A 7256-nucleotide genomic window follows, 5' to 3' on the forward strand; every position below is an offset into this window, starting at 1 on the left:
TACAGGAATAAGATAGAGTCAACTCATAGATAAAGACAAAATTGCCACAGTCAGCAATAGAGGAGAGAGAGAACCAGGAGCACCACACAGAGCGTAAAGGAGAGAGAGGAGAAAGGTCAAAGGGAAGAAGAAAGTGACCAGCGAGAGCCTGATGACCCAGAGCACTCACAGGACGAGGACCTCAATGACACCAGGCGCTTCCTCCGCGGCTTCTGTTTGCGCTGCGATGGTCCCTGGAGGCGGGGCTTGGGGCTCCTGGAGTTGGGGTTCAGGATCCCCCGAGAGATGAGAAAGCGGGGCCTTGAGAGGTGAGATGATGAGTTATCCCAGTCACAGCTAATTCAGAGCAGAGCTGGGGTAGAACTCAGGTTTCCTGCCTCCCAAGATTGTTAAAATGAGTCTGCGGAAGCAACCCCCAGCGACTTCTTAAAGCGACCAGTTGTAAAATCAAACTCTGGAGCGGGTTAGCGCGGGGTCCTGGCTTGCCTGGGTGGCTACCTGAATACAGCCCTGGAGCAGACAGAAGAATGTGGAAATGGCCAGCGGAAGAGGAAGTGTGGGGACGCATTTATCCGCGGACACGGCGACTCCAGTTTGTTTAACACCAAACGCTGAGTCCAGCAGGGAACTCGGAGGAAGAATTTTGGTGTCTTTCAAAAAAAAAAAAAAAAACTCCTGTTTATCCTGATTCAATTAAAAAGTGTTGTACACCAGTAGACAGAAGAGACTGTGAGGACACCTGGTGGGCAGTCATTTCCATAGGGGGATATGCAGATTTTATCAAGTTGTTTGCTCCATTGTTTGGTTCTTTGCTGATATCATTTGTTCTGCTTTCCTAATACTTGGTGATTTGTCACTGACATGCGAGTAAGATGAACGTAGACAATTGTGGATTTAATTGTAAAAAATAAATAAATAACTAAACTAAAGCAATGGAAGAAAATATTTAAAATTTAAATCAAGGAAGTTTTCCTGAAATAAAAAAAAAAACCCTGAATCTCCATATTAAGAGACCCCACTATGTACCTGGGAAAAATTGATATGTGCACTATGAAATATACCCCAATAGAATAAATATTACAGATGAAAATCATTCCTTCTAGGCAGGTCACTTAGAGGATAAATAACAGGAAGCAAAAATTGAGTAACATTGCAGGAAAGTGAAGGAAAGAATGCAAGCCTTTATTGAAAGTTTGCCTTCCGCTGCCGCGTGGCTTCAGGGCTCAGACGGCCGATCTGCTTTGCTTCTGCCACCGCGAGGCAGCCAGGAGTCGCTGAGCCTGGCGAGGGGCTGGTGGCGGCGCGGCCATGGGACTGGGCCTGCTCTGGTGACAGCAGGGAGGCGAGAGGCCCTAGCCCTGAGCATGGCTCTTCCGGGGGCCCTCGCCCTCCTGCTTATGGGGCAGGGGCTCCTGCTGCCCTTGCTGGTGCTGCTGCTGGCAGCGGCGGCCAGGATCATGTCGGGCCATCACTGCACCAGCCGGGGGGCGGCCTACAATATTTAGAAAAAAAAAAAAAGTTTGCAACAAGAAAACAGTTGAAGATTACTATTCCGGGCCGGCGCCGTGGCTCACTTGCTTAATCCTTCACCTGCTCCTCTTCCAGTCCAGCTCTCTGCTGTGGCCCGGGAAGGCAGTGGAGGATGGCCCAAGTGCTTGGGCCCTGCACCCACATGGGAGACCAGGAGGAAGCACCTGGCTCCTGGCTTCGGATCGGCATAGTATGCCAGCTGTAGTGGTCATTTGGGAGGTGAACCAACGGAAGGAAGACCTTTCTCTCTGTCTCTCTCTCTGTCTCTAACTCGACCTGTCAAATAAAAAAAACAAAAAGGTTACTAGTCCTCGGAGAACAAGAAGTTTGATTTCTAAGGATTAGAAAGGTTTCGATAAGTTACTTCCTGTGAGACAGTATGCCCTTATTTTTCAGTGATCCATTAAAATTACTTTTTCCATTTTAAGTTGATAGAAAAAAATATTTCATGGCATGTGAAAATTATATCAAATTCAAATTTCCATGTCCATAACTATACACTGCAGGAGAGAACTTAGTACCACAACCGCCTTTGCTGTAAGGCAATGAGTCTCATGGTACAGTTCCCATAGGCAGGAGAGTTCAAGGAGAGTTAGCCTCTGAGATGGTTAATTTCAGGCCTACCTGACTGGGTGGGCCACAGGACCCAGAAAAGTATTCTAAGGGTTTCTATGGAGGGAGTTTTCCCATCAGATTAACGTTTAGGTCAGTAGGCTTAGAATGAAGCAGACCACCCTCCATAATGGAGGTGAGCTCCTGTAGTCAGCTGAAGCCCTTAATCCAGAAGACTGAGCGCCCCCAAGGAGGCAGCAATCTGCCAACAAAGAGTCTTCGGGCTCCATCAGCAACACCGGGTCCCCCTGGATGTTTCAGCCTCCTAGACTGTCCCTGCAGACTTTGGACTTGCCAGCTTCTACAATCCTGTGAGCCATTTCCTTAAAAATCTCTTCTCCACCTCCCCACCCCCCAACACACACCCCCCTGTTGGTTCCGTTTCTCTAGGGAATCCTGACTGTCACAGCCTCTCCACACAAATGAAACCATCAGGGTCTCTCATGCCCAGTTATTACACTCCAAAGACAGAGTCAGGGAAATCTAGAAAGTCCCTTCCCATCAAAGCTTTCGAGACGGATACTGTCTTCTCAACTCCATTTGTTGGTCAAAACTAAACTGGTCCAGCCACTCCTTCCCTTAGCAGTCCTGTGGCAGACGGATGCCACTGCTGACTAGGGAGAAGGCTGTGTGCCTGGCTATGCACGAGAATAAGGCACTTGAACACTTGCAAGTAGACCAAATTGCACTAGAATGTACACTTTGAGCACGCAAATGCCATCACAAATACTGCAGACTGGATGACTTACACAGGAGATACTTATTTTCTCATAATTCTGGAAGCTAGGAGTCCAAGTTCAAGGTGCCTGGAGGGGGCTTTCTTCCCGGTTGATAGACAGTGGACTTCTCAGTGTGTCCTCATATGCTCTTTTCTTTCTGTACATGTGGAGAGAACGAGAAAGCTCTCTGGTGTCTCTTATAAACTGTGGGGCTGGCACTGTGGCACAGCAGGTTAAAGCCCTAGCCTGCAGTGCCAGCATCCCATATGGGTGTCAGTTCAAGTCCTGGCCACTCCATTTTCGATCCAATCCCTTGCTAATGTGCCTGGGAAAACAACGGAGGATGACCCAAGTCTTTGGGTCCCTGAACCCATGTGGAAGACCTGGAAGAAGCTCCTGGCTCCTAACTTTTGGATCAGCTCAGCTCTGGCCATTGCAGCCATTTAGGGGGTGAACCAGCAGATGGAGACCTCTCTCTCTCTCTCTCTCTCTCACACACTCTCTCTCTCTCTCTCTCTCTCTCTGTAACTGTCTCTCAAATAGATAAAATATTTAAAAAATAATATAGAATCTTATCATGATCTGCTCACTCTCATGATCTCACATAACCCTAATTATCTCCTAAAGGCCTCATCTCCAAATACCATCACAACGGGGTTGGAGCTCCAACAATGAATTTAGCAGGAGATACGCCCCCCCCCCCCCATAATGGTGGGGTCTGTGCCTTAGGAGAAAAGTTTGAAAATGAAATTTGGGAAACTGGAGGATACATATTTGGATGAGATGCAGGAAGCACTGCATTGGAGTGAGGTCTGATTGTTGTCTTTCCTGGAACCAGCCCTGATGGCCACTACAGAAAGTAATCTCCAGCAGCAGAGATCAGGGTTTTGCTCCAACTTTTTTTGAAAGTGAACTTTCATTGTGCATATGTGATTAGTTTAAAACAACAAACCCATCATTGTTAAAACAAAGATTCATTGTGCTCAAATCTCTGGTTAATTAAGAGTTCCCACAGTTCTGCGTGGGAGGATAGGCCACTGATAAGCTATTTGTTAGAGCAATAGATGTGCAAGCCATGGCATAATCTCTAATTAGGACCTCAGCTACCAATGATGCTCTCAGTTTTGAGAGAAAATCATCTAAGGCCCAGTGCTTTTGCGATAAACAGGATCTGCCAGCCTATTGCTTATTGCCTGAGTACCTGCAGGAGCAGGAGAAATCTGGCTCCAGTAGCATCTGAGAAGTAGGAGTTCAGCTGATTTTATCCCTGGCAGGAGTGAAAACTGGCTTCCCATGGTTGAGGAATATAAAATGATAGTTCCTCAAGGTCAAATGCATTTCCTGGAGTCAGTCACAGTGATGCTGGCTACACTCTGAGCACCAAGAGTTCCATTTTATTCACAAAGGCAGCTCTCAAAACAGCTTGGCAGGGGGGTTGTTGACAGCACCTCCTCTTGTTCTAACTCCTCAGAATTAGTGAAGGGAAAGAACTATGAGGTAAGTAAGCATTGTTTATAGCTTCAGAAAGCAATTAGTCCTTGTGGACATAGGTAAGCCTTCTAAAGTGCTTGCAGGTATTGGTACAACAATTATTTTCTTCTTTGGCTTCTGAGAAGCTGCCTCTAAGTCTTCCATGGACCTGTGGAAGGCAACGATGACTTTGCGTGCGTGTGAACTTCACTGCAATTAGTGCATAGAGGCGCAGCCAGCGTGGGAAGTCATGAATGAAATATGTTTATTATTTTTTAAAGCAGTCAGTTCACTCCAGGGAGAAAATCAAGTTCAGGCTAGTTCTTCCCTTTCTAAGGCATTCCTATCAGAGGCTACTTTATCTGTGGATGGAGGAAGGAGATATGCGATTTTCAAAGTCCCGTCATTGGGGCTGTGGCTCCACCGAGCAGAGAACACACTCGATATTGGTGAGGCAGTAACAGCCAGCATGCTTCCTGGCTCTTTGCTGTCCAGTAAAAGGAGAAAGAGCGAAATCGGCATCTGCATCAGACACCCAGCTGCAAGCCTCTTCTGTTCCGTCCTCTGGAGAATGCATGCGCTTGATGGAAGGGGCTTCCCGCTAAATCAATGTGCAAGCCGACCACCTGGGCTATTGATCTCCTGTCTAGTACAGCAACACCGGAATCCACTCGGAAAACAAGGCCCTGAGCTAGGAGGGGAAGGCACTTTTCCCACCATCCTTTCACACGTTTTACCCAGCCCAGACTCAAGAAAAACCTGGATGAGGGGCTGTGAGATACAACTTTTCCCTAAATACATTCTTTATTTCACACTCTTCGAATCCATGGACTGTTGACTTCAGGGTGAAATTCTGGCTACTCTTTCTGTTTGCATCAACGAGATCTCGGGCTCTTATTCCCCAGTCAACTTTGGGGAGTTCTCCTTAAGCAGCGAGTCCTTGTGTATCTTACAACGCCAGAGTCAGGATTCTTTGGGGCAACCCTGGGAGAGGGCCTGTCTCTACCTACTTCTGCTTCTTTCTCCCCCAAGGGGTAGACCTGGGCCCAGCACCCAGGTGTTGTCAACACTGAGTAGGGATGATCTATGGGAAAGATGATTCTGTCAACAGGAATGAAAGAAAACAATGAGAATGATTCTCCAGGAGTGGAGATATTTATTTGGGAAAAGTAGAGCACTCCAATGGGGATATACACACCGTAGTAACCTGCAGGCATATTCAAAGCGTTTGAGGCAAGGGCGCGTGTTTAAAGGCTGGAGTGGGGAGGATTATACCCGATCTTGTGAAACAATGATCTTCCACCACGGTGCTTACCATCCGGGCTGAGGACGACCTGAGACTGAACTGACAGCTGCTGGCTGGGTGTCCTTGGGGAAGTATTTTCCATGCAAGGTTGCAGCGGCCCCTGGGCCAGCTTGTGCTCCTGGAAGTCATTTGCTTTGCCTACTTTCAGGCACTCACGTATAAAAACTCTTCCTTCATAACCTCCCAGCTTTATTTATTTATTTATTACTGCAGTTGAAACAAGTGACTAATCTTTTTTCTGAAAACTTTCGCATACTTTCACAGTTTGCATAACTGCTGGCGTGGTGACCCACTCTGGTGTTGGTGACTTTGACACCGCCCCCCACCAAGTGTGGGAAGTGCTGTAGCCAATGTCTTCCCCCTGTGAGTCGCCCAGCTTGTTTCCCAGTGAATCCTGTCTGGCCCATTTGTTCGTTAAGTCACATATTAAATTCCATACTCTTTACTGCTTGGATCCTCACCGTGATGGATTTGAAACTTCACAGAGATCCCGGGGGAGGCACCAATCTGGGCAAGCTTGTTTTGCCAAATTAGCTTTCCTCTCTTTGGAAGCAGTAGTGAGGTATCCTGGCACCGGGTGGGCTCAGGCCGAGCCCCACAGAACCTCAGCCCCCGGAGGCCCCCTTATCCTACCCTGGACCATACAATTGCTCATCAGCACCTTCTGGAGTTATTCCTGCATCTTCCAGCTGCTCTGCCTGTTTTCATCAAACCCAGCGACGGCGTTTGCTTAGCTCACCCGGGAAGCATCAGGGATTCCAGGCCAAGGGTACCCAGAGTCACAGATACATTCCCTGCCCTTTGGTGGGTCAATTCTGAGGCGCATTCTATACAGGTCTCCAGTGGGTCCCCAGAGAGGTGCCCAGTTGCCCACATGGGTCACCTGCTCCTTAATCCACCCTTTATTAGGCCTGTCTCCCTCCCTCAGTTCCACTTGCTGGATCACTTCCCAAAAATACTGCTTCGCCAAGCCCTGTTTCAAGGTCTAAGACAGTTAAGCCAAGCGCCATCATCCTATTTCATTCTACGGGAACCCTCGTGCCTTCCCATCACATGGAGGAAACCAGAAAACCTCTCGTGTGCTCCAGACTGCACCCTCGGTGGCCTGGGTGTGCCTGAACCTGGGCTTCATCCTGAGTGTTAGTTCCCTAGACTACGTTTAGCCTCCTCAACAGCACGGACACAAACCAGAGTGCTCTGACTTGCTGCACTCTTCCCCTGAGCTGAGAGGTGACTCCCTTCTGAAGGGAGCAGTCATGATGTTTCTGCTTCATGCTTTTCTTGTTTCAACAAGGGGCTGGTTTTCTCCTATTTCCATGGATGCAAGGAACTGAACCACGATTCTCAGGTCCAAGGAATAGTAAGGAAAATACAGGATGTCCAAATACAGATCTTCCTTACTATTTACATCAAAGTTTGAGTCCTGGCTGCTCCACTTCCGATCCAGCTCTCTGCTGTGGCCTGGGAAGCAGTAGAAGATGATCCAAGTCCTTGGGCCCCTGCACTCACATGGGAGACCTAGAAGAAGTGCCTGGCTTCGGATCAGCCCAGCTCCTGCCATTGTGGCCACTTGGGGAGTGAACCACCAAATGGAATATTTCTCTTTGCCTCTCTGCCTC

The sequence above is a fragment of the Oryctolagus cuniculus genome, chromosome 7 (assembly GCF_964237555.1).
Source record: "Oryctolagus cuniculus chromosome 7, mOryCun1.1, whole genome shotgun sequence".
NCBI classification, from domain to species: Eukaryota; Metazoa; Chordata; class Mammalia; order Lagomorpha; family Leporidae; genus Oryctolagus; species Oryctolagus cuniculus.